The sequence below is a fragment of the Suricata suricatta genome, chromosome 15, assembly GCF_006229205.1.
Source record: "Suricata suricatta isolate VVHF042 chromosome 15, meerkat_22Aug2017_6uvM2_HiC, whole genome shotgun sequence".
NCBI lineage: Eukaryota > Metazoa > Chordata > Mammalia > Carnivora > Herpestidae > Suricata > Suricata suricatta.
The window spans coordinates 26,845,428-26,854,662 of NC_043714.1; positions in this window are offsets into that span (position 1 = coordinate 26,845,428).

A 9,235-nucleotide genomic window follows, 5' to 3' on the forward strand; every position below is an offset into this window, starting at 1 on the left:
GCTGGCGGACCGGGCCCGATGCACCTGGCCGGGTGGCGCGCCGGCAGTTCCGCGGAGGCTGCGGGGCGCCGGGAGAGCGGAGCTCGTGCGCGGCCACATTGGCCACCAGCCCGCGGGCCGGCGCTTGAAGGGGCAAGCCGTGGTTTCTGGGAATGTCCTTTTTCGGTTTGGGGGACCGTGTCCCCACATGCAGCCAGTATCGTTTGTGCAACGCTTCTCATCTTCCAGAAAGGAATGAGTTGCCCCGTGCATCTAATTTCCGGAGGAGTGGAACGCGTGTTTTCTCGGCCGACTGCGGGGGGGCGGGGGGGCGGGGGGAACCCCTGGGGACATCCATTATGGAGGGGGTTTTTTTTGTTGTTTTTTGTTTCCTGGCATTGGCGGCCAGATCCTCAGCGGGCGACTGGGTGGCGGGCCTGAGCTTTTGCGTCTGAGGCCGCCGTTATGCGGGAGCGCACGTCTCTGACCCTTAGACACAAACGCGACACACACCTACGCACACTGCACGCCTCCGGTTTGGGTTCTTGGTGTTTACTGGAAGCTCCGTGAGGTTACGCCAAGTTCTCCGTAAGATACTGGCGGAAAGAACTGTGTATCTCTGGACGGATTCCCTATTCAAGGATTTGTAGAAGCAGTCGGATGGGTGTTTTGAATTTGGAAATCTAGGCTTCCCTATCCTTTACAAAGGAGCGGAATACTTGGTATTCCTCGCAGGTCCGTTCTTGTGGCTGCTGACTTTGCAGTCCTGTCAGTGCACTTGATAGATATTGAGGATAGCAAAATTGTTCTCCCTTATGCAAATAGCTTCTCGGTATCTATGTCTCCTTCATTAGTGATCTCATTTAGACGCCAACCCTCCGCATGGCCTGAGCCTAAGATGGCTGTTCGAGTCTCAGCCCATCACCTCCACACACAGAATATTTCACCGCCTGGCTCCCACTGAACTCTTAATTTCACTTCGCCTCTACCTCCAGTGCCTCAGCTCTTCATTCTGACTTCCTCTGCTTCCCTGTCTAGGCTGGTCACCCCCCGCCCCATCAAGCCATGTTGATTTTTTTCTTGCTTGCATACCAGATGCCCTTGTTCCCTGATATTCCCCCACATGCCACTTGTCAGTTGTCCATTCAAGATCAATTCCATTATCTGCTTACTCTGCCCCTACTCACAGGTAACAACGGCCCTTTGGGGGTTGCTCGAGATTCAGCCTCCCAAGCTCCTTTCCAACCTCCACAGTCTTCAGTAAAGCACACTGACCCTCCCACCTACATCTTCCCCCACCTCCAGAACCGAATGTTCCAGGCATAGGAAGCCATCGGCTACTCCCCTCTGCCTTTCAGAAGCCCCTCTGACATTCCATTTCTTTCCCCAAAGTAACAGGCCACCCTTTCCCAGAAAGTAGTGTGTCCACTGACCCTCTGTGGGTCTGTGGTTCCCAGCCTCTGGAATCTACAGTGAGCGAGACTTTCCTGCTTTGGCCTATTTCTGCTGCTTCGTACGGACATGGACAAGCCACAGACAGGAGGATGAGAAGAAAAGACACGGTGGGGTGAGGATCCCTGACTCCACATTGGTACCAAAGCAAACGATTTCTCCCACATTCAGTGTTACTTTCCTGTCAAAAATGAGGTCTACATTAAGCTGTTAAATTTCTCCTGCTTCTTGATCTTGACTTGCCTTTACTCACCCATCCAGCTAATACTGAGTGCCTTCTGTGTGTCTGGCCCTGTGCTAGGGCCTGAGAATGCAATGGTGACCCAAAGTGACATGGCCCCTGCCTTCCTAGAACTCACATCCTAGGGGGGAGATAGACAAAGAACAGGTAAAGTCATTAGAGATGTGTTTCATGCTTGGAACCATCTTTTGATAAGGAAAAACAAGAGGGTGAAGATACTTCATGAGATGTGGTAAGAACTTTTCTGAGCTTGGGAAGGCACCTTTAAGAACTAGGTTAGAGCCTAGTTCAGGTTCTAGGTCTAGTTCAGTTAGAGCCACAAAAGAAGGGGCTGCAGAATCAGAATCATCGGTAGTAGAATCCGAGAGAGAGAGTCTGAGAGCATGAGGCCCAATTTTCCAGCACCTGCAGAGCAGAGGGGCTTTAGCCCTGGAGGCTTTGAGGAAAGAACTGCTTGAAAGTTCTTCGCAGTCTTCTGAGCAAGACACAGCCTGCAAGAGCAGCAGCATCTCTGGCCTGAGTGGGTGTTTTTCATAATCCATCTATCCTGTGGGACCGGCCTTTTCAAATTTGCACACAGGCCCGTTTCCTTGCCTTTCTGTGGAATCTGGGTTTATTTATCTACTGATATCCAGCGGGTTGCCTTTCTCTGTGTTCTCTTGCAAAAGGGATGTTCAAGATGCCCAAGGAGAGACAAATACTCCAGATTGAGGAATGCGCTCCCAGGGCCAGGGCCAGGCCCGGGCGGGGCCTTTCCAGAGGTGAACCAGTGCTAGCTCCCGAGAGAAAGAGCCCATCCTCAAACTGCAGTCCCAGCATTTCCATCTGAAAGAAGATTAAGGATGGCCAACTGGCTGGAAGGGACACAAGCAGTAGCTGGGCAGGGGACCACCCAGGAAAAGGCCCTGAATCTTTGATTCTTCAGAGGTTTCGCCACTGTCGAGGTCCCTGCCTTGGCCTCCTGGATGTGGCCCTTTCTCTGTCAGTTTGCTGTGGGATCATGATTAAACAGGTATGCAGGAGGGCCAGAGACTCCACCTGCCGCCCTGGTAAAGAGAGGGGCTCCTCGATCTGGGCTCTGAAGCAAGTTCCTTTATCCAGTCTGAGGCAAAACGGCTTTGCTATAACCACTTTTAGGTGAAGCCAGCCAGTGTATGAGACATCTGAGTGTTACTTGTTCATGCATTCAATCTACACACTTGTATAAAGCTCCTACTGTGTCCTGGACACTGAGCCAGGCCTGGAGCGATGAGCCAAAAAGCCACAATCTTTTATCAAGCTGCTCACAAGAGCGTGTGGTAAAGACACAGTCAGATCAGACTTAGCTACACAACAGCAGGCAAGCTACTCAACCTCTTGAAACCTCGATTCTCCTATCAATAAAATGGGGTGTTAATAAAAACAATTTCCCAACATCGCAGATTATATAAGATCAGTTATACAAAGCATTTGAACAGTGCTTGGCTGAGAGTAAACACTTAATAAACAGCAGCTATCATTATTAGCTATTAACATACCTGATTTAACAAGAGCAAAGCAGGCACTGGGTTACCCCTCAGTTTTCTTCTGAAACGGTTACACATCTAATGAGGTTGAAAGGAAGCAAAACAAACTTAGTAGTTGGATATATTAAAAGCAATGTCTCCCGAACATAATGTCCTTCAACGATGATGAGAAAGAAAGCATGCTCCTTGCTAAGAGCACTGGCTTATTTTGAGTAGAGCTTAACAGTAAGCATCTGCTATTCATTATTAGTGAAAATTGTGCTTTTTGAGTTTCTTATGAAGGAAGAGACCCTGAGCATGCAGTGCTATAAATATGTGTATAAATAAGTTGCATACTTCTGGAGTTCAAAAACAGCTTCTTCATGAGAACACCCCAAATCAGAAACCACAAGACCGAGTCGCCCAAAACTGTCATACCAAAATTTTGACTAAATGCCAGTTTTCCTCTGTTCTTCACGCTTGCTGCTTTCCAAAGATGCTGTCTCAACCACCGGATCGCCTTGTGGCCCATCACGCCACGCAGAAGTGCACGTCCACTACCAACTCCCCTAATTGGGGTCAGATGTAAGACACCTTGGTGTTCGCCCCGAGGGAATTGCTTAATTGGAAACCCAGCAGGCAGCAGCGTGGCACAATAGGAGGAGGAGGGAGGTCCCAGTTGCCAGCTTGGGGTCGAGTGACCCTTTCCTGGCTGTGTGCCCTTGAGCCCATGACCATGCATCTCTCCTCTGAGCCTCAGTTTTCTCATCTATAAATAAGAAGATTCTCTCAGCTTTTGTTTTGGATTTTTTTAAAGGTAAAATGAAACAAAGTCTTTTGGAAAATACTATACAAATATTAGGCCTTATGCTTGTCAGTTATGATGACGATGATGGTCATAACACAGGTTCCTTCATTCTGAGCCATCTAAAAGGCCCACCTGGAGGTCTTCTTGTTCCTACCAGTGAATTCCTTCTGGATGGGCTGCTGTCTTTAAGGGGGGGGGGGGCAGAATATTTAAAATGCTGAATACATTTAACAGACCATTAATCTCTCGAGACTTTGTAAATAAAAGAATCTGTTCTCAAATACATTTGGGAAATTCTTAGCTCAGGACACTCAAGAGCATGCATGGCTCTGAGAAGTCCTTAATAAAGAATCCTCATTTACATGTGTCTAACTCAGCACTTCCCAAACTCATCAGCCGGGGAACCCTTTTTTCATATAGTATCTGCTAATAGGCCACTGACCTAGCATCCCCCAAAACCAGACTTTGGGAAATTCTGCCCTAGAATAATGATAGAAGCATTTTGCTTTCGGCCCATAAAAAAATTAAGGCATCGGGGCACCTGGGTGGCTCAGCTGCTTAAGCGTCCAGCTCTTGATCTGGCTCAGGTCATGATCTCACAGTTCATGAGTTTGAACCCCACATCAGGCTCTTTACTGACAGTGCAGAACCTGCTTGAAATTCCCTCTCCCTGTCTCTCTGCCCCTCCCCTACTTGTGCACACATGCTCTCTTGCTCTCTCTTCCAAAATAAATAAATAAACTTTAAAAAAAAACTTTTTAAATTAAGCATAAGTAAAAGCATCTTAATAAAAAGTATTGTTGAGTTCTGGTAATATAATTTCTGCTTAGAAAGTTCCTTGCTCACTAATCTGAGAGCCATTTCCTTTAAGAAATTTATATTTTTTTTAAATATGGAAGGCTTCATGAATTTGTATGTCATATTTGTGCAGAGGCCATGTAATCTTTTCTGTATAAATATTTTTTTAATTTATTTTTTTATGTTTATATTTAAGAGAGAGACAGAGTGCCAGCAGAGGAGGGGCAGAGAGAGGGAGACACAGAATCCAAAGCAGGCTCTAGGCTCTGAGTTAGCTGTCAGCACAGAGCCCTATGTGGTGCTCGAACTCATGAACTGCGAGATCATGACCTGAGCCGAAGTCGAAAGTTTAACCCACTAACCCACCCAGGTGCCCTTGGAGCTTCGGTTTTAGATTGAAAGGAATGTTGTTTGTTTTCCGTTTATTTTGTTTTGTGCTATTACCTTTCAATTTAGGGGCCCAAGGCAGAGATGAGGAAGAAGAGAAGAACTGAGGGGACTGATTTTGAGTCTAGTAAAGGGAGGATGAGGACCAGAAGCTGAAGGAGCTGTTTGTATGATGAGTCCAGTGAAAAAACAATGCTGATCAGCTCCCCAGTGACAACATGATTCAGGCTTGGAACAGGGTCATTCTGCAATACCCACCCAACCACTACACACACATGTTCCACCAAATGGCACTGTGAGGGTGCAGGGTAATGCATCGGGGGGACGGGGGGACTGAGGGGCTTGGCCAAGCAGCAGTCTTAGGGAGGACTTGGGAGTAGTGAACTCAGCCCTGCACGTCAGTGAGCCGCTGCCCAGGTAGGGCTGAGAACTCAGAAGGGAGTCAGTTTGACAGGCAGGAAGGATTAAGAATCATTATAATCTGGATTTTAATGTGACTATTTAAACTCAAAGGCTAATAGACCCAGGCAACATTCCAATTACAAGAGGAAAAATGATGTGAAAGATGGGCTGAATTGTGTCCCCCAAAATCCATATGCTGAAGCCCTAATCCCCAGTGGGATGGTATTTAGAGAGGGGGCCTTTAGGAAGTAGGTATTAAATGAGGTCATCCCCTCATGAAGGGATTAGTGCCCTTTTAAGCAGAGACCCCAGAGCTGGCTCTGTCTCTCTGCTGTGTGAGGACACATTGAGAAGCCAGCCTTCCACAAGCCAGGAACTGTGACAAAATAAATCTGTGTTATGTAAGTCACCCAGTGTGCAGGAGTTTGCTAAAGGAGCCCAAACTAAGAAAGTTCCTATTTCAGAACTTACAGAGTGTTAATCTATCTTTCTAGATAGGCATTTCTGTTATGGATGTGTTCTATTTCACAGCTTTTAGAATATATTTTCCTTTTCGGTAATTGAAAGAGCTAAACAAAAGGGTTTGACAATTTTTTCCTGCTTAAAAGAGTCCACATTTAGAGCATCAAAGATATTTTTCTATTTTTCAATGACTTTTATTTTTTAAATGCCTATTAATTATAGTTAATGAAATAGGACATGTTCCCTCTCCCCCCTCCCCCCCACAAATAAATGGCAAAGGGCTTAGTATTTCTGGTTAGTGTCGCTATTTAACAAGAGCTTGGGTTTTCAGTCTGGAATCTTCCTTCCTGTCCCTCTCCTTTTTGAGCTACTCATCAAATGACAGTGAAATGAAGGGACAGTTTATCTCTGCTGCGAGTTCCCACTAGAGACCCGGCCCTCCTGACCCTGGCGTTGGCACATGAGACAGATGAACACAGGACCCCCTCTTTAGGCCTTCCCCTCATCCGCCTGTCATATGACATCCCCAGAAGTGGTAGTGAGGTTTCCTTAGGCCAGACCCACCACTGGGCCGTCCCTCTGTGGACAGCCTTCCCAAGGGTGGCAGGCAGATCAAGCACCCTCCGTGAAATACGCTCTGGAGAACACAACTCAGTTCCTCTGATTTTAATAAATGCACAATTTAATAAACTTTTCTTTTACCATCCCAAACCACTATAAAATAGGGGCACCTGGGTGGCTCAGCTAGTTAAACAACTGACTTTGGCTTGGGTCGTGATCTCACTGTTCGTGGGTTCAAGCCCCACATCAAGCTCTGTGCTCAGAGCCTGGAACCTACTTCAGAATCTGTGTCTCCCTCTCTCTCTGCCCCTCCCCTACTCATGCTCTGTTTCTCTCTGTCTCAATAATAAATAAACATAAAAAAATTTTAAAAACTAAACATTAAAAAATAAAAAAATAAAACCACTATAAAATATTTAACTATTTTGGCTGTTTGGATTTTATGTCCGTTGCATTGTATTCATAATTATAATACAAAATACATAGAATAAAACTAATGTCTTTTTTTCCACTGCCAGGGTGGGGGGTGGGGGGTGGGGGATGGGAAACAAGTAATAGAAACAGAAAGAAGAGTTGGCAGAATTTTTCATAGCATTTAACCATGCTATAATTTTTGAAAATCAGAATGTATTTGGCTCTTAGGTAGCTTGATTTGTCTTGACTTCTTTTTTTTTTCAGTTTATTTATTTATTTATTTTGAGAGAGGAGAGAGAGTGAGTAGGAGAGGGGCAGAGAGAGAGGGAGAGATTGAGAATCCCAGACAGACTGCATTGTCAGCACAGAGCCCAACATGGTGCTTGAACTTGTGAACCATGAGATCATGACCTGAGCTGAAACCAAGAGTCAGACGCTTCACAGACTGAGCCACTCAGGCGCCCCAATTCGTCTTTGTTTCTATGTGCTATCACCCATCAGTTTCTCAATTCATTTGCAATTATCATAATACATACTAAAGCACTGCTTTAAAGGTTTTTTTAACTTTTTAATGTTTTTTAATTTATTTTTGAGAGACAGCACGAGCCGGGGAGGGTCAGAGAGAGAAGGAGACACAGAACAGGAAGCAGGCTCCAGGCTCTGAGCTAGCTGTCAGCACAGAGCTTGACGCGGGGCTCGAACCCACGAATGTGAGATCTGACCTGAGCCGAAGCCGGAGGCTTAACCGACTGAGCCACCCAAGCGCCCCTTTAAAGTTTTTAATCAAAAGTACACAATCTTCAAGTGTAGTTTTCTGAGAATCCACAGTTCTTAGTTAAAAGTTTTCGTCCTCTATAAAATATATGACTCTCAGTATATTTTCACACCCAGTTTTAAGGGTTAATAGTTTGCCAGTGTTAGTTAAGCAAACCCAAAAATGTTAAGAAATTTCAAGTATTCCTTAAATTGGTGACCCTAACCAAAATTTCTGTCATCAGCCCATGCTAATTTTTTTTAGTACTTAATCCATACTGCCTTAGTGTCTAAAATTTCCATTCAAAACACAAAGACTTAAAATACATACATACACACACGCATGCACACGCACACACACACATATTTATCATACTCTCTTGGTACCATTTATTGCTAATTTGCAACATTGATTGAGTTTTTCTTCTTGAAATTTCACTAGAATAATTAACTTTGAAATCAGTGTTATCTAATTGATAACTATTACCGTCTTTTATTTTTTCCCCAACTCAATCCTTACTGACAAACTTCAAAGCACGTGTACAGTGCAGCAGATGTTTCCTGCTGAAACACACTGCTAGTAAGTACATAGTAGACGTACATGCTTAAATTGAGGTACAGCAAAGGGGAGTTGAATATCTTGAAAGAGAAGTTTCATGAACAGGTCTTTGGATTTCATCATTGTGAACTTAGAGCCCCTTAAGACATGCGCACACACAGATTTTGCTTCACAGTTGTTAAACGTTACAAGTTCATTACACAAGTCACCATAGTGTAGACTCTAAATATATTTCTTTCGTGAATTGGACAGTCTGGCCCACAACACTAAAACTGTGTGAACACACCAAAAGTCTTAGAGTAGACTGTGCAAGAGCCATCAGAGTGTCCTCTTTCTCAGCATTTTCTCTCTCTGTTGTTTGTGGGTTTGTTTTGTTTTGTTTTGTTTTGTTTTGGAACAAGACTGAGAGGTAAAGAAGCTACAAGCCCATCCATATTGTTCTCTAAGAGGAATTTTCATATTGCTCCTTCCATGTGTTTATTCATGAAATCTGGTTTTAGGCCTCCCATGTTTAAGTGCAAGCCAGGGAGTAAGACTATGTGGAGAGTGAATGAAGAAAGAATTGTGCACGATTAGACACTTCAACGCAATGGGTCAAGAGCAGTTTGCTGCCTTTATTCCCTCTCCCTGTGTTTGTGGTATGTATGGAGTCAGGAGAGAAAACGTGGTGGTCTGTGCCTCAGTGGGGAGAAGAGGGCCCCAAGTGCAGGGAATCAGGGCAGGAGCAGGACAGTGCAGCACAACATGACCGTCTTGCCCATGAGGACAAAGAAAGTGAAATGGGACAAGACAATCTCGTTGGGTTCAGAAACAGAAGGGGGAGATTTTGAATCCCCATCACACATAGTTGAGGTGCTACCAAAAGAATACACACAGAGGAGGAAGAAGGCCTAGGGCTGGAGAATCTTCTAGGAATGAACCTGGAGCAAGGCTAT